This window comes from Octopus bimaculoides, chromosome 2, assembly GCF_046866305.1.
Source record: "Octopus bimaculoides isolate indiv1 chromosome 2, ASM4686630v1, whole genome shotgun sequence".
Classification (NCBI taxonomy): domain Eukaryota; kingdom Metazoa; phylum Mollusca; class Cephalopoda; order Octopoda; family Octopodidae; genus Octopus; species Octopus bimaculoides.
In genome coordinates this window covers 177,499,479-177,524,631 of record NC_142929.1, presented here as the reverse complement: position 1 = coordinate 177,524,631, position 25,153 = coordinate 177,499,479, and the positions used below count along the sequence as shown (strand labels likewise).

General features: G+C 35.1%; 1 protein-coding gene across 16 annotated transcripts in view; it reads left to right on the top strand.

The window, feature by feature from the left end:
- Positions 1–25,153, top strand: part of LOC106882686 (vitamin D3 receptor) — an 886,520-nt gene that overhangs the window by 748,117 nt on the left and 113,250 nt on the right. For all 16 annotated transcript variants that reach the window (XM_089348112.1, XM_089348109.1, XM_089348107.1 and 13 more), the window contains one exon: positions 16,371–16,417. The gene's annotated coding sequence lies outside the window, so the exon portion shown is untranslated. The remainder of the gene's footprint in view (positions 1–16,370; positions 16,418–25,153) is intronic.

Genomic DNA, 25,153 nt, shown 5'->3' with positions numbered 1-25,153 from the left:
ACTAACGATACCCGCTACATCCTAAAGACTAGCTCTTCTCTTTAGGGCCAGAAAATATTTCAGCTGCCAGTAGATGCTTGCATTCTATTAGGCTTGAGTAATGTCCTCAGTAGAATACTTCTCCCACATTTGGAACAATGCTGTTGCTATGCATACAAACATCCTGTACTGCATCTGGAGAAAGGCTACTCAAGTGATTGGCATTTAGTCAACAAGGGACTCCAGAATTTAGTTCACAGGCATACTGTCTCCTTTTACTGCCTTTTTTTCTGTTACTCTAATGGCCATTGTTCTTCAGAGCTGGCTCATCTAATACCTTCACTACTTTAGAACCTTCTTAAGGGTGACAAGGGGTGGAAGGACATGGTCACCACTCCTTCCTCCAGATTCAGCAAGTAAAAAAGTAAATATATTAACAATGCAATTCAAAATAAAAAGAATAATTTCTTATATGTTGTTGTTGGCACTCCGTCGCTTACGACGTCGAGGGTTCCAGTTGATCCGATCAACGGAATAGCCTGGTCGTGAAATTAACGTGCAAGTGGCTGAGCACTCCACAGACACGTGTACCCTTAACGTAGTTCTCGGGGATATTCAGCGTGACACAGTGTGACAAGGCTGACCCTTTGAATTACAGGCACAAGAGAAACAGGAAGTAAGAGTGAGAGAAAGTTGTGGTGAAAGAGTACAGCAGGGTTTGCCACCATCCCCTGTCGGAGCCTCATGGAGCTTTAGGTGTTTTCGCTCAATAAACACTCACAACGCCCGGTCTGGGAATCGAAACCACGAGCCTATGACCGCGAGTCCGCTGCCCTAACCACTGAGCCATTGCGCCTTCACAATTTCTTATATATATATACACACATATATACATGCTTAATAATGTACCACAGTATTTTTTGATAAAACAAATGTGAAGTAAGATGCACTCTTTCTTTTATAAAATCAAAATCACAATCAGAATCTCAATCAAATCAAAATCAATAATGGAAATTGTAGTTGTGGCTGATGCCAGTGCTACCTGACTGGCTCCCATGTTGGTGGCACACCATAGGCACCATTCATATGTGGGTTGTTGCTAGTGCCGCCTGACTGGCTCCCCATGCCGGTGGCACGTAAAAAGCACCCACCACACTCTTGGAATGGTTGGCATTAGGAAGGGCATCCAGCTATAGAAACATTACCAGATCAGATTGGTGTCTGGTGCAGCCTCCTGGGTTGCCAGTCCCCAGTCAAACCGTCATGGAAAACGGATGTTAAACGATGATGATGATGAAACCTATAATTTTAGCCTCACTATGAAAAATAAAGTGATTACACTACAGATATTTATCTCTCTTTGGACATAGAAAGTGGCATAATCTGACTAGCTTCTAGTTTCCTTAGACCTTTGTCAATACTCATTTTCAGCCCTCAGAGTGATTAGTAGCTTTTAGCTATTTATAGTGTATACAAACTTAGACATAGCTAAAGTGGTCTAATCTGTATAATATTGCATTATTAGAACGGTTTATTAATAATGCACTATTAACATTGTTGGTTAATAATGCAGTACACAGTATTTATTCAGACAGTTTGAAATATATGTTAAAGCTTTTTTGATAAAAGTGCATCAATTATATACAGTTACTCTTCCCCTGCTGTGCTAAGTAACATTTGTGCTATTAATAAATTTCACATTTTGAATAAACAACCAGTAAATTTGTTGCAGGATGTTTGTGGTTAAAACTTTGCTTCGTTTTATCACATTACATTTTTCAGATTTCTTATTAATGAATTGTGGCTGCAAATGTGTATATGAGCCAGCATGTATATATTTCCACAATATTAGTGTTTTTTATGCATGTATACATACAAGATGTATATATATATATATATATATATATATATATATATATAAGCATATGACAAACTATAAAAAAAAATTTCAGAAGCCAATATTTATTCAGGTCAAGGCTAGCTGTTCTACAGCATGTATTGCAAATCTGCAGTACTGTATGGTGTCGGGGTATCATCATGGGGGTGGTGCTGGAGGGGTTGAGCAGTATGTTTGTAGTATTGGGGTGGTTGGTGAGTACAATGAGAAAGTTTTTCAGGCGAAAGCAACAGCCGTGTCATATGCATCAATGTGATAGACGAAACATGGGTTGTTGTGAGTTGAGGGTGGTGAGACAAAGGGAGAGAGAGAGGGGGTGGGAAAAGAAAGAGAAAGCATTGATGGAATGAAGTAGTTGAGTTACATGCATAAATTTATGTGTGTGTGTGTGTGTGTGTGTACATTTATTTGGGAATGTTAAGATGGATGTGTGGGAAAGTTAGACAAACACTACACACTAAAATTAGTCAAATATGCAGTTAGATGGTAACCCTGACTGCATGTACATGCAATTAGCATTTGGTTTTCAGCAACAAGTTTGGGGGTGGGAGTAGGTGCAAGTGAGTGAGTGAGTGAGTGGGGTTAATATGTGGCACCCAAATTTTTTTGAACATTACTACTGCTGTTTCTGATATCTACACACACACGCACGCACACACACACACACACACACACACACACGCACACACACATTTCTGTGTCTGTTTATCTCTAAGAGTGCTTTAATGTTAGCAATGCACTTCTGTTGCAATACCAAATGTTGGCCAGCCTATATGTCTACATACCTGCCTACCCAGCAACCTACCTATCTACCCCTCACATCCAAATAACAACTCACCTATCTACCTATTCACCTTCCTATACTCACCTATATAACTACAGACTTATCTATCTACCCACCTTTCTACCCTCATAACTTTTCTAAGCAGTCTACTGACCTACCTGTCTATCTATCTATCTATCTATCCAATTTCTGCTCACCTACCACCACTCCACCAACACAGCAGACTCAATGATATGATTTTCAGGAAGAAAATGATGTACATGCACGGAAATACTCAACATACAGTGTAGCCCAGAAACATCTTCCACCTTCTATGACCACTATTATTCTTCTTTTTTCCTTCACCGCAGTCATAATCGTATTCTTTCTCATCAAAATCATCAGCATTATTGTTTTTATGCTGTCATCGTTACCACTATTAAGGCCTTTCTTGTTGCTATGTTATTATCTTCATAATCATCATTTGTGTTGTTATCATCATCAATATTATTGATATTAATGAGAGCAGCATCATCATCATTATTGTTGTTATTATGAATAGCAGTATTTTCATCACCATTGCAATCACTATCATCATCATCACCATTATTAGTAACATGATCACCACCACCATCAGTACCAGTTTCATCATCATCAGCATAAACTAACATCACTACTCTTTCACCATCATTCATTATCAACACTACTAGCAAAAGCATTGCTGCAATGATATTCATCATGAAGAAATAATCATTATAAACTTCTCCTCATCAGCCTATTTATCATAATTAATGTAATCTGTCTTTAGTGACCATGGCATTTATTCCCTATTTTTGTGTGTATGTGTGTGTTTTCATCACTTTTAAATATCTGTTTTGTATTATTAAAATTTAGTTATGAAAACTTACTCTCATACTGTATTTTAATCACACGCGCACACACACTCACACTCTCTCTCTCTCTCATTCTCATTTTTCTAATTATCATTGCCATTGAAAATTTCTCCTTATTTTCCCTCTAGCTAACTTTCCAATATCATTTCTTGCATATACACCAAGGCTATAGTATCGTTGACCAAACACCATTCAATTTTTTTTCTCCGTGTTTTTCTCTTTGTTTTCTCCGTATTCTTTCTGTTGAAGAGCGTAGCTCGAAACGTTAAAGACTTTCTGTATTCCTGAGCGTCAAACTAATACATCCTTTTGTTGTTTACACCACCTGTCCTCGTCTGTTGTTGTTTTTTTTCGTACATTCTCCCACATATAGTAGAAGACACTTGACTAAGATGCCATGCAGTGGGACTGAACCTGGAACCATGTGTTTGGAAAGCATTCATGTATAGTAATGCCCTTATATAAATATATATATATGTATATATATATATATATATATATATATATATATATATATATATATAAAATATAGATATATAGGGCAGGGAATCGTCAATTAGTAATAAAATTAATAATTAATAATTAACAATATATATATATATATATATATATATATATATATATATATATATATATATATGGATGTGTATGTATATGATCTATGCCAACATGGAGAACCTGGTGTTAAATGATGACGATTTTGATATCTGTTTGTGTATGTGAATATTTAAGTCCCTCTATATGTATGTTTGTGTATATATTTAATTATATGCACGCACATATAATACCTAATATATATTCCAACCAACCAGGGCCATCGCTTGCGAGCAAATATGATTTGGTAAGATATAACATACTTTTGGTTTGAGATGCCCATATAGTTTTGAGCAAATATGGACACTCTTTTAGCTTCTCCAAAGAAGAGGATTTCCCCAACACTTGACTGGTATTCATTTTATAGTTAAGTAGACTGAAGCAACGTAAAATGAAGTAACTTGCTCAAAGATACAGCATCCCACCCAATCTCTGAAACAAACCCTTAACCTTGCATTCATGATTCCAACTTTTTAATCATTAGGCCACATGCTTTCATATAATTATCTATTGACATGTTTGTATGTTTGTGTTAGCATATGTGTATGTGTAAACACACACATACACTCAGGTGCATACATACTATCTTGCTGCGAGAATTTGCTGATAGAAGTTGACCTGTGTCCCAGCTAATATGTATATATGTTTGCTTATTTGTTATTTGCAAAAGTTGTATCTCCGTGACAAGATAGGATTATTCAGTTCAAGTAAACTACAAATACATAAACACACTCACACACAAGAATGTATTAAATGAAATTGAGTTGGGAAACAAAAAGCAAAAACATACATAAACTCATAACTATGCAGATCCACAAAGTTATTCTGGTAGCAACTATCAAAATGCATGTAATAATTTTAGGTAAATAATGTTATTTATAATAATAGTAATGGTTGTCATATCGCTATGCAATTCTGCACTTACTACCCACCTTTTACTGCTATAAATACTCCTGTAAACCACAGATCCTATAGTTTTGGCAGTAGATGTCAGTGGGACTTTTAAATCATTTAAATTGATTGTCATTATTATAATTTGATTGAATTTGTTCTCAGAATGGAATATAGATATAACCTAAAAATCTCAATATGGTACCCAGAGCAATTGAAGTTTCATGCACCTTTAAACATTGTTTGCTTGATTACGTTCAGTATGTAACTACATCAAAAGGAGCTAGTGGATGTTATCTAGGGATCCTAACAAACTCCTTTTCTCTAGAAAATTTTGAAATTATTTCTGAGTGTGTCACTTTCATTCAGCCAACAAAAGAAGTTGTAGTGTGGCACAAGCTTGTCACTCACAAACAATTACTTGCAGAGTTTGTTACTCAATACTTAAGATCTCTTGACTAGCACATATAGAAACAAAATGTATTAGTGACGATGACAAGTTCCTTAACCATCTGGGGGTCATTAGTGACGCTGCAGCCATGCAGCGTATCTTGGTCGAGAAAGCCTGGTAGAGACCAGCTAAATTCATTTCTACAGCTGAGTGGACTGGAGCAACATGAAATAAAAAGTTTTTGCTCAAGAACACAATGGCTTGCCCAGTCCAGGGATTGAAACCACAATCTTATGGTCATGAATCCAACACCCTAACCACTAAGCAATGCGCCTCCACTAGTGGTACTCATTTCTACAGCTGAGTGGACTAGAGCTACATGAAATGAAGTGTTTTGCTCAAGAACGCAACCCATTGCCCGATCCAGGAATCAAAACTACAATCTTACGATCATGAGTCCAATACTCTAACCACTAAGCCATGCATCTCCAAAGTATTAGTGACTCATTCATAAATCGAATCTCCCTTGCCCGTATACAAACTAGCCTACTAGAAAATAAAACTCTAGCTTTGACTTCAGTCATAAATCATGTCTATACATTGGAAATGACTATGAAATATTCTCAAGCTTATAGTTCTACTCTTGAAGTAGAAAATTTGCTTCCATCAAGATGACTTAAGAATTTTTGAATTCTGAAATTAATCAGGTTTCTAAAAGGACATCTAGCACATCTGTTCCTTGATGAAATTTTCCATGACATTTTTGCAACTTGTATCTAGCCCTGGTATACTGCTTGTTTCCAGTGTAAGAAAAATGAATATCTTTTCAAATGTGAGCATTTGTTTCTACTCCATCTTCAATTGACCTGTATGCTTTATACATTCTAATACTCTGTCAGTAACTAAGCTGTTTATGAAACTTCCCTAAAAAAGGCTCATTCATATGAGTAGTTTCAAAGTGTTTAATCTCCTAATCTGTTGCATATAACCTTTGGTTACCAAATAAAGACTATAAGCATATGATATTGAGACCATCAGTTAATTTGACTATGCCAATCAATAAACATTGAGAAGAATTAAAGGTAAAAAAAATTGCCTGTATTGTCAATTATATTGCTTCATACCACTTGTCTGCTGTGCAGGCATTATTCTCAGTATTCCTTTTCTAAATAAATCTTCTATGTCCCAGTAGAATTCAATGCCCTCCCACCACTAGACTTGGCAGTTTATCCTCTGGCCTCACTCAAAATTGATCCATCAGAGTCTACTCCAAACTGTCACCAGATTTTAACCCTGTAATTACTCATCTGTGATTACCAATTTTCTTGACCATAAAGGGAAACAGTAGCTTATAGCTATTTATAGCATGCACAACTTGAAATTTTGGCCTTGTGTCTGATAGAAATCATTATGATTTAAACTGGAAGAGCAGGGGATTTGTGAATAGCATTTCAGTATTTTGTTACATAATGTTTCATTTCTGACTCCACATCTCGCTGCAATTGACTTTCCATCTCTCCAAGCTAAACCTCTTCTTCAAATATTTGTCTTTGAGCCAATGTGTGAAATCATAATTACATAAGGTGGATTATTGAATATCTTCTATTTATGTATTTATTTATTTTTTGCCATGTGTCTCATTGCTCTTCATTTATATTAGAATTCTTTAGGTAAATTACATAAATTATACCTACATGATAAGTGTCCCACATATACACATAAATATGCACACTCACACAAATACACACATACATAATGTTGTAAGCTATACAATGTTTTAAAAAACTGAAAAAATTCAAATTAGAAGGTTTCTATCTGAAATTCCTCATTCACAGTATTTCTTGTTTATATGTTTTAATGGAATATTTGCTGTAATTGGAAGAGTGGTGAGAAGTGATAGGGATTGGACTCATTAGTGGCCATCATTACAGTGATGATTACGGTTCTGGTGGCAGCATCCATAAATAGGAAATTATATTCCTTTGTATACATGAAATTCTGAATTTTCGCTTCTGAGCAGCAAATGCTGATTTATCAATTTAAAGTTTTGTAATTTCACACAGGCGCATACAAACAAACATACACATACATACACACGTATGCACATGCATGCACACACAGAGGCATGCAATGATACATTTGCATATTGACTTATACATTCAGATTCACATCTAAACATACAGACCTCACAATAGAAAGCACAACACAAATAACCATAAAAATTAAATTAAATTAAAGAAATCAATTCTTAACAGCTGAAAATTATCTCCCTTCTTCTAAAAGATTTGTTAACAATTGCTACCAGGTTTTTGTTTCTTTCTGCAATTAAGTGGCAAATTTCAATTCATTGAGAATTTTTTTTATATATGTCATTTAGTACACTACCACCTAACTGAATTATTATACGTGACATGCATGCACAAAATGTTTATTCAAATGTAACACATAATATTCCTTTAAGACTGCAAAAGAAATCAAAAAGAAAAAGGAATATGTTTCCACATATCAAGTAAATTGATATATTTAATTAATTTATAAATGCAGTGATGGCTAAAATCTATGGATTTATCCCATACTGAATTGTATTATATGCACACACACACATATTACACATATATCATCATCATCATTTAATTTCAGTGTTTCTTGTTGGCATGGGTTGGATGCAGAGCCAGATTAAGGCACATAGAGGTACTAAACACTTAAAAGGTTTTGGTGCCCTCGAGTATACGTAAATGGTTCAAAATGTAAACAAAAATGATTCAAAATGTTAACAATAATAACCCATAAAACAAATTCTTATTTTTCAAAAATGTAACAAAATTAACAGTAAGATGGAAAATAATGTTTATTTTTGTTTGCTTCCACTTTTAATTGAAAAGTCTTCGATGATATTGTTAAAATTAATTTTATGTAAAACTTCTGCTTCTATATTACGAATATTACTTTAGCAAGTTTAAAGTGATTTCTTTCATGTGGCGGACCATTTTCATTTCTGTGGTGTCCCCATCCCTTGATTCCTAAGCATGTGCTTATTTTGCTTAATGGTTAATCCAGCGCTGGCTGGATGGTTTGACCAGAGCTAGCAAGATGGGGAGGCTGCACCAGACTCCAGTCTGATTTAGCATGGTTTCTACGGCTGGGTGCCCTTCCTAATGTCAATCACTTTACAGAGTGTGCTGGGTGCTTTTTTTCATGCCATCACATGATTGTTTTGACATGGCACCGGCACAAGTGCTTTTTACTTGACCCCAACACAGGACTTTTGCAGGCTGATCCTCTTTACCAGGGGCAGTGGCTTTAGCACTTCTGCAGTGGAGTATATGTCTTCTTGAGTACATAGGTCTGTGTGTGTGTGTGTGTGTCTCTCTCTCTCTCTCTCTCTCTCTCTCTCTTTCTCTCTCTCTTCCCCCATTATCTCTCTCTCTCTCTCTCTCTCTCTCACGCACACTGCACATACACACACAAAAAATATATATATAATACATAGTCATTTGACCTGATAGATATAGCAACTGAATCTCCTTCAAATCACCTGCTATAGTATTTAAAAAGTGGACACTGGATAGCATGTCTGAAAAGGGAAGACAGAATGATCATAGCTAGATGCCCTTGGTCATAGGTCTGCTTGATCAGGGCTGACTTTGAGTAATCACATGATGCATGGTAATCTCATAAATACACATAGAAATGCAGTCACACATCCACATTTAAAAACATTTCATGTAATACATTGCCAAGACCTCACATTTATGTTCACATGTGCACACACACATGCACGTATATGCAAATATGCACATGCATGCACACATGCACATAAATGTAAACATATCATCTGACATAATCAGCATCCACAATCCACACAACATTCACAATTAATGCAAATATGCATACGTACCCATAATCAACACAAAACATAATTGCTACACTCACACACACACACACACACACACACACTCTCTCTCTCTCTCTCAAACACTCACACACATAAACTGCACACAATATGTCTTTAATGTGCTCTACAGATGCATACATGCATACATAGATAAATACACTTATGCACGTTGATACAAACACTTTCTTATGCACAGCACATTCACAAATATATCGAAGACACTACATATATGCACAATTAACAAACATCTTCCGTTCATTTATTGTCTCTCACCCCTTTAAATACATGCATTCATGCATATTGTGCACAAAAGTCAGAAACAAATACACAAGTATGTAGGCATATATATATACATATTCACACAAGTAGAGTGGTATTTACACTAGGATATTCTGTGTTAAAGGCCATAGTAAGTCATAAAGCAGTGATGTACAAATATTTAGTTGTCATTTCATCTGCTTCATCAACGCTTTCATCATAAGCATCACTGTTGATATTAGGATAATCGTACTCACCAATACCATCAAAATTTCTGTCATGGCTAATGAAGGTGCATGACTCAGTGGTTAGAGCATCAGGTTCACAATCATGAGGTTGTGAGTTCAATTCCCAGACCTGGTTGTGTGTTGTGTTCTTCAGCAAGACACTTCATTTCTCGTTACTCCAGTTCACTCATCTGTAGAGGTGACTTGCAATATCACTGGTGCCAAGCTGTATTGGCTTTTGTTTTTCCCTTGGATAACATTGGTGGCATGGAGAGGGGAGGCTGGTATGTGTGGATGACTACTGGCCCTCCATAAACGATCTTGCCCAGACATGTACCTCAGAGGGCAACTTTCTAGGTGCAATGCCATGGTCATTCATGACCAAAGAGGTTGGGAGGCCATCATTCAGTTAATTTCACCATCACAAAATTACAACCCCTGGTATTTTATAGTCACCACTCACATAGTATTGTGGTACAAGAGCCAGCTCCTGGAATGCTAAGACTGTAGTATAGATTTATCACTTGTTGAAGCCATTTGACTTACTTATACTGTTAATGCTCTTGAGACAGATATTAAGTCAACAGCTTTTGGAAAGGTCATTGGGATTGACAGAAATGGTAGCTTGTTAGCCTGAATGCCTTAACTGCATCTCTACATCTAGAATATTTAACAGACATGTACTGGGACCAATTCTGTGAATTACACTGTTCCTTTATAAGCCTGTGGTTTTATCCCAATGCAAGAAATCATTATCGTCTTGATTATAATTATTATTATCTAGGTAGTGGGTGACATAAGCACCATTTCAAGTGCCGGGGAGGATTTCATCAACTTTCATCAACTGTCAAATTGTGTGGCCTTCTGCCAGCATTTCACATTTAATTTAACTTGCTAGCATTATGATTATTGAAAAATATCAGCTGCTACCATTTCCACTGCCAGTACATGGCCAAAAAAAAAAAAAAAACCTATGATCATTTAACCTATTAGAAATATTTCCATATATCTCTCAAATCATGCATTACTATGTTATAAAATGGACATATGAGACAATGTAGTTCTGAATACCGTTAAAGAATATCATCCTGGTTACAACACATTTGATTATAGGTTTGCTCAATCAAAATTTACAAACAAAAGTTACAATCTGAAATGTTGCATGTTGATATGCCATTAGCTACATATTAATTGGATGTACGTAACTGGATCATCAGAGTTTACCCATAGATGATTAACAGGGTGACTAGTCTGCCTTTGGTTGAAAATATGTAGAGAAACAACTCTCAATGTTGGAGAAATGTAAGCTATAATGAGAAAATAAAAACATTGTTAATGTTTATATTTACCTACAAGTTTCATTACTGATTCAAAAAGACTAGAAATAAAAAAAAAAGGTGGAACTCTGGTATACAGTTTGTCAGATTTTTATCAGGTTTTTGTATTTTCTTTAATTATGCACCTGTGTTCTGTTTAAATGTAGACATTTGTTCATTGTTCACATTTAGATTTCTAAAGAAAGGATTTGATTTAAAAACAGTGTTGTACACGAGAACATTGAGGTACATAGATACTAAATGAGTACTAGGTGAAATACATTTTGCAGCAGAGGAAGAGACAAGAGACATGTAATATAGAAGAAAACTGAGAGTTTCTGTAAGACATGTTGTGAGGCAGAGACCACATCTATGGCTGGAGCAAGGTCTCAACCTGGTGACATAGGGAATAATATAGTAGACAGAGCCATAAAATGCTTGGAAAAGATAACAACATGTAGCTATGACAGAAGCTAAACATCAATGGTACATAGCAAGAAGTGAAGCAGAAAGTAAGAAATTTGTCAATGTTCTATGACACGAGGATCAGAAGTGTGAAGTATTTGGGATTACAAAGTCGTATGGCAGTATAAATCAAGATGCTGTAAGTAAAATGTTTGTTATCATAGCCTTCACTGATGCCAAGATGAAAATGGCATGGAAATACTGCTGCAAGAAACTGCTGAATAAAAGAATTTATGGGAGAGATGAAACAATCCCAAGGAGACTCAACATGGCTGTCGGCTATTGAAATCGTGTGAGATATATTTAAAGTAGCCATTTGGTCATTAAGGATGTGAAGGCAAGGAAAGCAACTCCACTTTCAGGGAAGCACTAAGATGCTGAAAATATTCAGTGATGTAAGATATACACCAGTTACTTGCACAGTCAACAGGTTGTACAGGAAGAGATTATTCACAATATCTGCTATAGAAGTAGCATCAGTAATTGTTACAAAGGCAAAGGTTGCACTGTAGAAAGAAGCTTCCTCAGAAGCATCAAATTAATTAAACAAGTGATGAAAGTAACAAAAAGAGTTACAGCACAACTAATTAAGAAGAAAATCAGCTTAGATAAAGCATAGTTCAAGTTTGTGTTCTCTTTTTAGTGAGATATCTATTGGATAAGTTTTTGGTAAAGACTAAGCATTCATTGTGGGAGAAGGCCTTTGTTGAAGTTTCATGCACTGCAGTCTGAATAATGCTGAGAGAAGTAGGTATAAATGAGTGGTTTGCAAGAAATGTACAAACTGTATGGAGAGATATTATCTGCATGAGAGTTAGCAATGAGTTCAGTAGAGAATCTGGCATGCAAATAGGTGTCTTACCAGAGCTCAATTCTCAGTTACGCCTTCTTTTTATCATAGCTATTCAGCTATGATATATATAAAAAAAAAATACCTGATAGCTTCTCTTACCTAGTGACCTAATTAACAGTGAATGAAAGATAATGTTCCAAAAGCATAGTATCCAGGGTAAAAGCAAAGTAGAAAAAAATTACTTATACAGTCAACAGAGGAATTCTTTCTGGGGAAAGGATAGATTTTATGATGCTTTTGTGTAAGTGAGTGTTGGATACCAGAAAAACAAGGACATTGAACAGGGAAAATGTGAAGGCTGAAAAGAAATGAATGCATATTTCACAGGATGTGTAATGTTGATATGTATGAATGATGAAGCAAAAACTGAGCTGAGAGGATAACTGGATATAAGAGGATTTAGATATAGCATATGAAAAGTGTAGAGTTCATCAATGTGAACATGTGATGCATATGGGAGATGATGGTTTAGTAAAGACATGGAGCAATCCAAGTGAAAGAAAGGAAGATGAAATATGATACGGTAAAAAGTTATGAAAGTTGATTTTAAGAGATTGAACCTCACAACAGAGATGGCAAATAACTGCAACAAGTGACACAACCCGGTACTGAAGACCTGTCCAACTCTTGCGAGTTTAGAAAAACAAGCATAAAATGCCAATAATGATGGCAGTTGCAATGATGGAGGAAGAGTGTTTAGTTGTGAGATTAAAGCCTTTCCTGAGGATGCTAAGGATATTTTGCAGTCACCAAACCCGAGATGTTTTCAGAGACTGGAGTACAATGTAGGCTTTCTTATAAGCATTAACAGTATAAGGGAAATGAAGTAGTCAGTGATGATTGTAAGGACATTAGCATTAACAACAATGATAATAATTGTATTGTTGTGAATGAGGATATCTTCCGGTATTCTAAGATGAGATGTTGTAACTTTCAATCCTTTCTTGAGAGGGTTGATGGCTAAGCAAACCAAAGCATTCAAATATGGTGGAGATGGTGGGTTTTATGATGAAGAGGGTAGGGCATCCAGTTATAGAAACCATGCCAGTGCAGATAGTAAAGCTTAACAGTCTTTTTACTTGCCAGCTCCTATCAAACTGTCCAACCCATTCCATCATGGAGAACGGATGTTAAATGATGACAGTAATGTGCATAATAAAAATAATAATAAAAACGAAAATAATAGGAGTGTAGTCATAAGAATTTGAGTATCTCTCGATTAATTATAAAAAAAAAAGAATTTAATTTATTTTCTTAATATGAAACAATTTGTTTTCAATGTTTCTTCAATGTTAAATATTTAATCAATAGGTTTCTGTGGAACTGAAGATGATGTTGAAAATAATGGTCTTGTTGGTAGTGGTTATGGCAGTAGTGATAGTAGTAATAATAGTTGTAGTGGTTGTAGTGGTTACACTGGTGAAAGTAGAGACAGCAGTGATAGCGGCAATGGTAGTAGGAATAATGGTGGTGACTGTGGTGGTGGTGGTGGTAGTGGTGGCAGTGGTATCAGTGACTAACTTACAAGGGTCTTTAATGTTCATGCATGCACTTTCAGTTAGGTTGTGTTAGCACCACAAGTCTGCAGCTTATTCTTCCTCTAACAGATGACATTTTCTGCACTGTCATTGCCAGCAACCTTTAAAGTTAATCAAAACATAGGAAAATTTGCTAATAACGTTGTGTGTGTGTGTGTGTGTGTACATATATATATATATATATATATGTATATATATATATATATATACACACCACACACACACAAAAGGGGAAGCAGACAGATAGATAGCCAAACAGTTCAGTCAAATATGTTTTCACTGTGCAGTTATTTGTGCTTGCTTCTCCATTCAGCAAAGGAGGGAAGATTTTATTAAGTGACTGGGGTGGTTTTGCATTGTTGCTGGTTAGATTTGTCTGGTGGTGGAGTGCCTTCAGCAAGACTCGGTGTCATTGCCCGACATTTAAAAAGATTGTTGTTTTTGGCAGCACAGGACATTGCAACCTAGTTGCTAATATTTCATAGAGTTGGCAAAAGTAAATAGATAAACAAACTAATAAATAAATATTAGAAAGTGATGTTTAAAATGAAAACACTGTGTGCAGTATGTTATTTTCAGTTGGTTGTTATTTGAGTCAACTAATAAGGATGATTTTTTTTTTTTTTTTATAATGGTGGGTGGGCATTACAAGGACAAATTGCAATAAAGTGGGAGTTTTATCTTGTGTGTAGAAGGAGACAATGAAGAGGAACAACTAATCAAATATCAAACATTAGGCCTCACCGAGGCAATGACTAGTGACCAAAACCTTTGGAAATATGCTGTGCATGAGAAGACCTGGCAAGCCAAGTGAGACCATAACCTGTGGCCTATGCCAGAGGTGTAACCAGCCCACTTATGCGTACTTTCCTTCATTGGACACTAAACTCTGCTTGCAAAAACCTATTGAGACAAGTGAAATTGAAATCAAATCAAATTCGCAAATTCGGTGACTGGCACCCATGCCAATGGAGCGCTGAGAGCAGCTCACTGGCTTCCGTGCTGGAGGCACGTAAAAAGCACCATTCGAACGTGTTTGTTACCAGTGCTGCCTTACTGGCCCTCGAGCGAGGTCATTGCCAGTGCCGCTGGACTGGCTCCTGTGCAGGTGGCACGTAAAAAACACCACTTGAGCGTGGCCATTGCCAGTACTTCCTGACTGGCCCTCGTACCGGTGGCACGTAAAAGCACCCATTACACTCTTGGAGAGGTTGTTGTTAGGAAGGGCATCCAACTGTAAAAACTTTGCCAGATCAGATTGGAGCCTGGTGCAGGCCATCTAGTTCGTCAGTCCTCAGTCAAATCGTCCAACCCATGTAAAAAGCTCCTTTCAAGTGTTGGGCCTCACAGAGGCAATGACTAAGACTTTTAGCATTATGTTATGCTTGAGAAGAAGACCCGTCAAGCCAAGTAAAATCACAGTCGTAGCAGATACTGGTATCACGCAACTGGCACATAAAAGCACCCGTTATACTCTGAGTGTTTGGTGTTAGGAAAGGCATCCAGCCATAGAAACCATGCCAAATCAGACTGGATTCTGGTGCAACCTTCCTGCTTACCAGCCCTGGTCAAACCTTCCAACCCATGCCAGCAAGGACAACGAATGTTAAATGATGATGGTGATGATGAAATATATTGAGAGCAAAATTAGACATAAGAGGAATTGGATGTAGTGTACAAGAAAGAAAACTGCACTGATATGGACATGTGATGCATATGAATGCGGACAGCTGTATAAAAAAGTGCTGATCACTGCAAATGGATGGAACTTGTGGAAGAGGGGAAACCCCAGAAGACATGGAACTCAGTAGTGAAGGCTAATCACAGGACTTTGAACCTCATGGAGAAAAGGACAAATGGCAGAATGATTTGTAGTATGCAGTACTCAGGAAGACCGTCCCATCTAGGCAAACCTGGGATTGGTCTCCTCACCTAATTTCCACCTCTAGTTTTCCCTTCCACCCATGTGTGTGTATGTATGTGTTTATGTGTGTGTACTGGTACAATATACCCAAATTATTAAGAAGCTCACTTTGCAACATGCTATGTCAGTCCCACTGCATAGCATCTTGGATACTTGACATTTTTCACAGCTGAGGGTTGTCCCATACACTGTCAGTAAAGTTGGATAGATGGAAACTGTATAGAAACCCATTGTATGGATTGTAGCTGTAATTCAAAGATATAGTTTTGTCACACTCTGTGAATTATGTTAAAGGTACACCTGTCTATGGAATGCTCAACCACTTGCATGTTAATTCAATGAGCAAGTAATTCAGTTGGTCAAACAACAGAATTTTCATTCATGAAACTGTTACCCCTCTCATGAGAGAGAGAGGTAACAAAATAATTCATAAATACATTTTTGTTTACTTATTTATATATTTTCTTTCATGTTTTTATTTGACAGTTACCTATACAATCATTTGGAATACTTTTCTTGCCATATTAAAATATGTAAGTACTACAAAGTTTCTTTTTCTGGGGGATTTTTTCTTCTTTTTTTTGCAACTTTTAATTTAATGTTTGAATATTTTACTATTCTTTCATCAGTTTGAGAATAGAGATTGTCTTGGTTGTGGTGATTGAAATATAGGGTTTGCTTGTTGAATATTTGTTTCCTTTTTTATCAATTATTCCATTGGTGTAGTTTTCTTTTCACTTATGCATACATGTACATGTAAAAATGATTAAATGTATTTGTTTTCTTCCTTTTTTAAATATTTGATTTCTTTTTACAAAAAAAAAAAAGCGCTTGCTTCTAGCAAAGAAGCAAACTTCCATTACCAGTATTTCTATGATAACGATGATAGGTTGGACTTAAGAAAAGTCTTGTTTAATTTTACTATTCTTACTGGTTGCATCTCTTAAGTGTTTATTAGCTGGTCACTTTCTTAGCCCAATAATCTTAGCTTTTCCACATTGTCAATTATACATTTACCAACATACCCAAATGTACCTAATAATTATTGGTATAAATGTGAATTTATGTGGTATCATAAATCTCGAGTTAGTACTGTGAAAAGAGAAGCTTATGATAAATATCAGGATCATGCAGGTTTTTGTATGAATATGCTTGTGTTTGTATAGATATGTATATATATATATTTAGAAAACTTGTTTTTCACATTTTTGTGTACATTTCTGTATCTATTTATGATTTACTAATCTAAATGAAGATGCAAGGAAAATGCTGAATTTATTCTAGGAAATGCACACACATGCATGCATACATGTGTGTGTGTACAGATTCACATGTATGTATAAGTTCATGTGTATAATCTTTAAATATTTTATATTGTTTTCACTAATATAATTTTCATTGCACACACACATGTCTGGTTTCTTTCAGCTTCAGTCTATTAAATCTACTACCCAGAATTCCATAGCAGAAGGATACTTGTTCAAAGTGCTAGTGAGGCTGAACCCCAAATACCTGGTTGCATAACAAACCACATAGCCGAGTGGTTGGCGTTAGGAAGGGCATCCAGCTGTAGAAACTCTGCCAAATTAGATTGGAGCCTGGTGTTGTCATCCGGTTTCACCAGTCCTCAGTCAAATCGTCCAACCCATGCTAGCATGGAAAGCGGACATTAAACGATGATGATGATGATGATGATGATGTGTGTATGTAGTGTTGTGGTTTGATGCAATATACTTTACCAGAACCTTTTAACTCAAGTCCAATTAATCATTACACTCCTATAACTTTGTTGTATTAACTAATATTCTCAAAGGTTAGATGGTTGTGAAAAGAAGATGCATAATATGAGTATAAAGACACAAAACCAATTGTTGAATATTTTAAATGCATTTAATACACACGTTTCTAGTAGTTATGTAAGGGTTATCTTACATAACTGCTTAGAAACATGTGCATTAACTGCATTCATAATTTCAATATTTGGTTTCACCTTTATCCTTATATACATATATAAATACATATATATATGTGTGTGTGTATGCATGTGTATATATGATTGACTGCCATGATTGACCAATAGGTCCTAAAGTTTTTTTTATTCTCTCTCTGTATATTTCTTTGTGTTCCTTTCTATGGAAGAGCATAGGCTTGAAATGTAAAAGACTTTCTCACCTTCTCGAGCATTAAACTAATACACCTGTTTTTGTCTTTTGTTTTTCTGTAAATTTCAACTACACACACACACACACACGCACACACACACACACACATGTGTGTGTATGTATAACTGTTTAAAATACAGTACAATTGATCTTGTGCTGGGGACATCAGTCCCCAGTATAATAATATAGTTCAAATAAAAAAGTATTTTTAAGATAATTATTGCTAGTAACATTCTACTGTCTTTTTCTCAGACTGGGTTCTATGGTACATAGGTATGTCTGGTTCAATGGCAAATTTAAATAAACCATAGCTAGCCTAAATAAACCTGTTGTGTGCTGGTATTTTAAAATGTATGTAGATAATTGTAATGAAACGTTGTTTACATAAAAATGTGATTACATTTATTCTAATCAATGATCTAATCAAATAAACACAACTTGTTGCAAAACCACTCATAGTTTTATATGACAAGATTCTATATTATAATAAATCTTAAAGTTACATTTTTTGTGCATTTCTTTACTATCTTTTAAAGAGTTTTTCCAACAATTTCACACAAAAACAATTGAGTAATTGAGTGTAAGGATCAACAAATACAAAGTATGGGTTAAAACAATTTACATAGATACGAAAGCTGCCTTGCTTTAAAATATGTTTTTTTTTTATTTTGCTTTAATAGTTTCAGCTTAAGAGCTGCGGCCATGCTAGGGCACTGCTGTTATGCAGGTTTAATATATATGATTTTGTATATGGAATTCAAAGCAGTTTAAATTTAGTTTTTTAGTTAGATTATTTTAAAATTAATGATTATTAACATATTTAGTTTTAACATGTCTAGGCAGGTTGAGATGCAAAATACACTGGTCACTGTATAGGAGAATAACTACTCCCTTTTAGGATGACAGCTAATTACTGCACAGCATTCTGGGACACTGGTGTTTCAACATGTGTTTTGTCAGCCAGAAGCAGCCAGAACTCTTGTACCTAATCAAAGCCAGTGACTTTGTTTATACATTCAGTGAACAAATCGTTTGCTAATTGATGCCTATATCTGCCAACCAACAGAAAAAAAATAAATAAAATTTGCACTGAGTGCATCAAGATTTGGAATGATTATTTCCATATTCTTAACATAGTGCACATAACAGTTTTTATTGGTTGGCAGAAATAAGCATCGACAGCAAGCAATTTGTGTACAGAAAGTATAAACAAATCCTGCAACTTTGTTTTAAGCCCAGAATTCCAGTTGCCTCTGGCTGACTAGTCACAACATTTTGAAACAACAGTATCCCATAATGCCATGCATCAATGAACCAAGTGTGTTCAACACACTGTCATCACAAATGGAAGAATTTATTCTGTGACATATGTTACAGCAACCAAAATATTTGCATCCAAATCTGCCTAGATTTACTCTTTTACTTGTTTCAGTTGTTTGACTGTGGCCATACTGGGGCACCACCTTGAAGAGTTTTAGTCAAACTAATCATCCCCAGGACTTATTTTTTTAAAGCTTAGTGCTTATTCTATTGGTCACTTTTGCCACACCACGAAGTTACAGGGACATAAACACACCTGAACAATTGAATAAGTACCAGGCTTAAAAAAAAAGTACAAGGGTCAATTCATTTGGCTAAAAATTCTTCAAGGCAGTGCCCCAGTATAGCCACAATCCGAAACAAGTGAAAGATAAATGATAAGAGATGCAAATAATCATTCCAGATCTCACTGTATACAGGGCAAATAATGATGTTTTTGTCATCTTAAAATTACTTTTTCTAATGAATTTACTTTTGTTGTTCAGTTTGGTAACTTACAAAGACAACAATGCCATCTTAGACTTGCCAAATACACACACACACACACATATAGAATTGTTTTGAATGGAATTGTCATTGTGTGAAACTGTCAAGACCATCATTGCTAAGAATATTCTGATCACTTTTGGTAAAATAAACACAAAACAGTTATAAACTTGCAAGGGAGACAATTGAAATTTTAAAAAAGATATGTAAAACTGTAATTTATACCAGGTTCACTTTACTATTCAAAACCTGTTTTACATGTATATGATGGTTGTACTCAGAGATGCCATGCTGGTTTCTATTAACAAAATCAAATTTAATGCAGAATTACACCAATATATATACATATATAACCAGACATAGTCATATGTTTTTCTAATTAATCAAAGCATGAAAGCACAAGGATTGACTGAAAGCCAAGAATTTATTTATTCACATACAAATGATATGTGGAATGTTTTGCCACATAATATGTAATTAGATGTTTTTTTCTTTTTTTTTTTTTCATATTTTTTTCTTAATTTCATATTTAAAATAATTTGGTATCATTCTTGTCCAAGGGTGTCTGCAAGTATAGCAATCTGTAAATGAAATGTTTCAGGTTTGTATAAAGCCATCCTGAAAACATTTCTCATTATAACTTCACATCCTGTTTAAAATGTATGTAACTATTTCAAAACCAATCAAAAACAGAAAATATCTGTAGAAATATCTGTATTACTTAATACTCATCTTACAAATGAAGAAAATTAAACAGGAACGGAAATTCTCATTTCATGCTTTAATTGAATATTCAAATGACTTAAGTTACATTAACGGTACACTGTACTTCTATGATTAATATAACCTAAGACATTTTTAGCATGCTTATTATGTATATGTTTTATATCAGCATTTTATTACTACAAAAGATAAAAAATAAGAAAATTTTATTATACAATGTCCTAACATATACCTCCACAGAATTTCTGTACACGCAACATTCTCTCCCAAAAGATTCATTTACATTCTTTGTTTTTGCCATAATGCTCTCTTTTCTTGAATTTTGTACTCTGAGCATTACTTAAAATTATAAGTTAGTGACAGAAAACTAAGCAGGAAATTAATTTATTCTCACATTTGCTACAGATTAACTTTTAATTTAAAATGAAAATTATGTAACAGTTACTATTGGTGTATATTTCAGAACATTCCATTTCCAATTACAAGTAGCAGAGCTCAATTAAGCTTTTTACTTTGTTTTGAACTTCATGTTCTTAACGCATTTCTTTTACATATCTACATGCATTTACTTACATATATATGTATGTATATAAGAGGTATACACCATCGTAGCCATATCTATTTATTGTATACATAACTGTATTAATGTTCAGATCATTTCTAAACTTTTGATTTGTTCATGAGATTTATTTAATTGATTATTTGTTTTGAATGAATTATAAAACAATTTGGCATTGTTTAATACTGGGGCAGTATAATTGAGTAGACCTATGCATTCTAGTGAACATGATCACATTTCTTTTCATTTTTCGTTTGAGTGTAGTATCCAAGATGACTGCGTTGGATGTGACCTTGGGTATAAGTGTGTGTGTGTGTGTGTGTGTGTGTGCGCATATGTGTGCATGCTTGCACATGCATACAAATGTGCAGGAATGTTCTTGATATTGTGTTCACTTGTCCTGCACTCTTGAAGACCTTTAGCATACAAAATCCCTTACTTGCAAAACAGTTAGAAGCTAGTAAAGGTTGGTAACAAGAAAACCATCAATGTGTAGTGGCACTTTGGGCAAGTGTCTGCTACTATAGCCTTGGGCCAACCAAAGCCTTGTGAGTGAATTTGGTAGACGGAAACTGAAAGAAGCCCGTCGTATATATAGATGTGTGTGTGTGTGTGTTTGTGTGTCTGTGTTTGTCGCCCATTCACCATCGCTTGACAACCGATGCTGGTGTGTTTATGTCCCCATAACTTAGCAGTTCGGTAAAAGAGACTGATAGAATAAGTACTAGGCTTACAAAGAATAATTCCTGGGGTCGATTTGCTCAACTAAAGGCGGTGCTCTAGCATGGCCACAGTCAAATGACTGAAACAAGTAAAAGAAATATATATTTACATGTGCACATATATATATGTATATATATACATGTGCATGCATATATAAATATACTTTCCGTATTCTCGAGCGTCATACTAATATATACTTTTGTTATTTACACCACCTGTCCTCGTCTGTTGTTATTTTTTGTATATTCTCCCATATATATATATATATATACATGCATGTGCATATATAGATATATATAGATATATTTATATGTATGAAAATTTACATACAAATATATACATATATATACACAGTGAAGGCATATGACTCAGTGGTTAGATTGCTGGACTCACAATCATGAGGTAGTGAGTTCAATTCCCAGACTGGGTTGTTTGTTGTGTTCTTGAGCAAGACACTTTATTTCAAGTTGCTCCAGTTCACTCAGCTGTAGAAATGAGTTGTGATGTCACTGGTACCAAGCTGTATCAGCCTTTGCCTTTCCCTTGGATAACATCAGTGGTGTGGAGAGAGGAGGCTGGTATGCATGGGCAACCGCTGGTCTTCCATAAACAATTTGTGCCTTGGAGGGTAACTTTCTAAGTGCAATCCCATGGTCATTCATGACCAAAGGGCACTTTTACTTTTTATATATACATATGGCAAATGGAGTGAGATGGTATGGCATGTGTTGAGGAGGGATGAAGAGCATGTTCTGAGGAAGGTGATTGCATTTGAGGTAAATGGAGCGTGAAAGTGAGGTAGACTGAGGAAAAGGTGGAGGGGACAGGTGAAGGAGGAGGAGATTGGGAGGGTTGGTTTGAAAAAGGAGGATGCCCAAAATCGGGCGAGATGGTGTGAGGGTGTTTGCTATGGCATTGAGGTAGATTTGGCCACCCCTGTTAATGGGGACAAAACCTGGATTTAAAACATTGGATGATGATGATGATGATACACACACATAAATACACATGTTATGAGTGAGTAAACTCCACTTAGTGCAGTTTTTGTGATCTTCAGTTGAGTTTATTAAATATCAGTGCTATAAAAACAAAAACTATAAACTTAAAATCACTAGATACAAATCATAAATATCATTTAAAAATTCGAAGACTGTCATAAAATCAAATTACCATGTTTATTGTTGTTACAAATGTAGCAGAAATTCCAAGAACCTAACCTGGAACCAAATGACCCTCACTCTAACCTTTTTCACCCTTCCTAACTTAACTCCAAAACTACAACCAGTCTCGCCATCATAACAGGAAAACTTTAAAAGTAATTACTATTAATTGCTACTGTTGACTTTGTTTTGTCATCTTATTTTTATTAGAACAAACAAAAATTATGCCTATATGCCCAATATATCGGAGAGGAGGATGTGATTAATTTACACCAGACAGTATTTGACAGAGTGTAGCTATATTTTAGTTTTCTGTCTGTTTCTGTAAAAATGCTGATTACTCGGGAAATAAATGAGTAAATTAAGTTACATTGTGTTGTTGTGCAAACAATTTTATATTAATCTGATGGATTACTTTATACTTTAGTAGAGTACAAATTTATTGTTCTTATATTCTTATACAAGAATGTTGTTGATAATGAATTCGAAGTTTTAGCCAACTAAGCCATCATCAGTGGCTTCTCTGGCCAAAACTTTGAGTCAGTCAATGTCAACAACATTCTTTTATTAGAATAATATATATATATATCCAAGGGTCAGTTTTTCTGCTAGTAATTAAAGTGATAATGACTTCTAACTTAGATGCATGAGTATAGATTTTGACAAGCAATAGTGGATTTCTATATTTACTAGTGCTTAGTTTATTGACACTAGAAGGATGAAAGGCAAAGTTGACAAAAACACAGCACCACATATTTAGAGGAAAAGGTAATTATTTTGTCGATCACAGAAAGGTAAAAAGTAAAATCAGGAGCTGTTGAAACATGAACTCAAATCATAAAGGAAGAATGCTAAATATCACCAGGCATTTTATCCATTGTTCTACCACTTCTGCTAATTCACCTTAATAACAAAAAGAATAAAGAGAGGAAAAAAGAAAAATCAAGAAGTATTAATATATATATTTTCATGTATTGCTTGTATCGTATTGTTGTTGTTAAGATTTCTGCTGATGTAACCTCACCTCACAAACTGTATTTGGTTGTTTAGATCTATTTTATCTTCTATGCTGGATGAGGGATTAACAGCTGTATTTGCAGATTAAGATTCATGTGAAAATTGATGTATGTCTGTAGCTAATGGACACCTTTAGATCTGTTAATGGATGTAACATTTACAAACTGGATGGGGTAGAATCTCACTAACTTATGGTTACGACTATCTCTTAGGGTATGACTTATGTGTGTGTATGCGTGTTTTGAGTGAACAAAATGCGTATGTATTAAAAATAGATGCACTTGTTTATTCAATTGTGAGTGTGTTGTGTGTCTGTGTGTAATTGTGTATATTTGTACAGGCAGAACACATATAGTACATTATGTGTGAGTGTGTGTGTGTGTAAATATAATGTAATATACATGTGGTTGTAACTTATATATCATGTGCATGTAAAATATTAGCAGCAGATAATTTTTTCACATATCATCATCATTTTTACATAATACATACATAAATACACATTCAAATGCAACAAGACAAACAGTCCAGATAATGAGAGTAAGATGCGTACACTTATTTTGAAGCCCATATGTCTGTTTTTGCGCGCATGTGTGTGTGTGTGCAAGACCTACATATACAAGCTTTACATAATTGTTGCCAGCTAATCATATTCTAAAAGGTACATAAAACCCTTTTAGAGAACTCTTAACTATATTTTTCTACAAAACGTATCCTCGTGAGCTTTTACTATAACATATGCCACTCTTTTTGTTTTTCTTTTCTCTATGTTCTTCCTTCATGCAACATTATTAATTTTATTCTAGCTTGACCAAGCTTCACACCCATCAGCAAACATACTGTATGCTGTTTTAATAAAAAACAATTTTGTTCTTATCTCACTATGAGGGACAGATTTAGTTCTCATGGCTGATGAAGCAAAAAGACACAAAAACCTTTGCATCTTATGATCCAGTGACATTCACAGCCCAAAATTTGCTTTTACATATATTGTCTAAGGAGATAAGTTTTTCCCTGGACAATTTCCACAAAGGAAGATCTTATCACACACAAATACACTTAAATGTGTTAAATATGACTTTACATGAAAATATTTTGTTCAAACTGCTTTGTGCAATA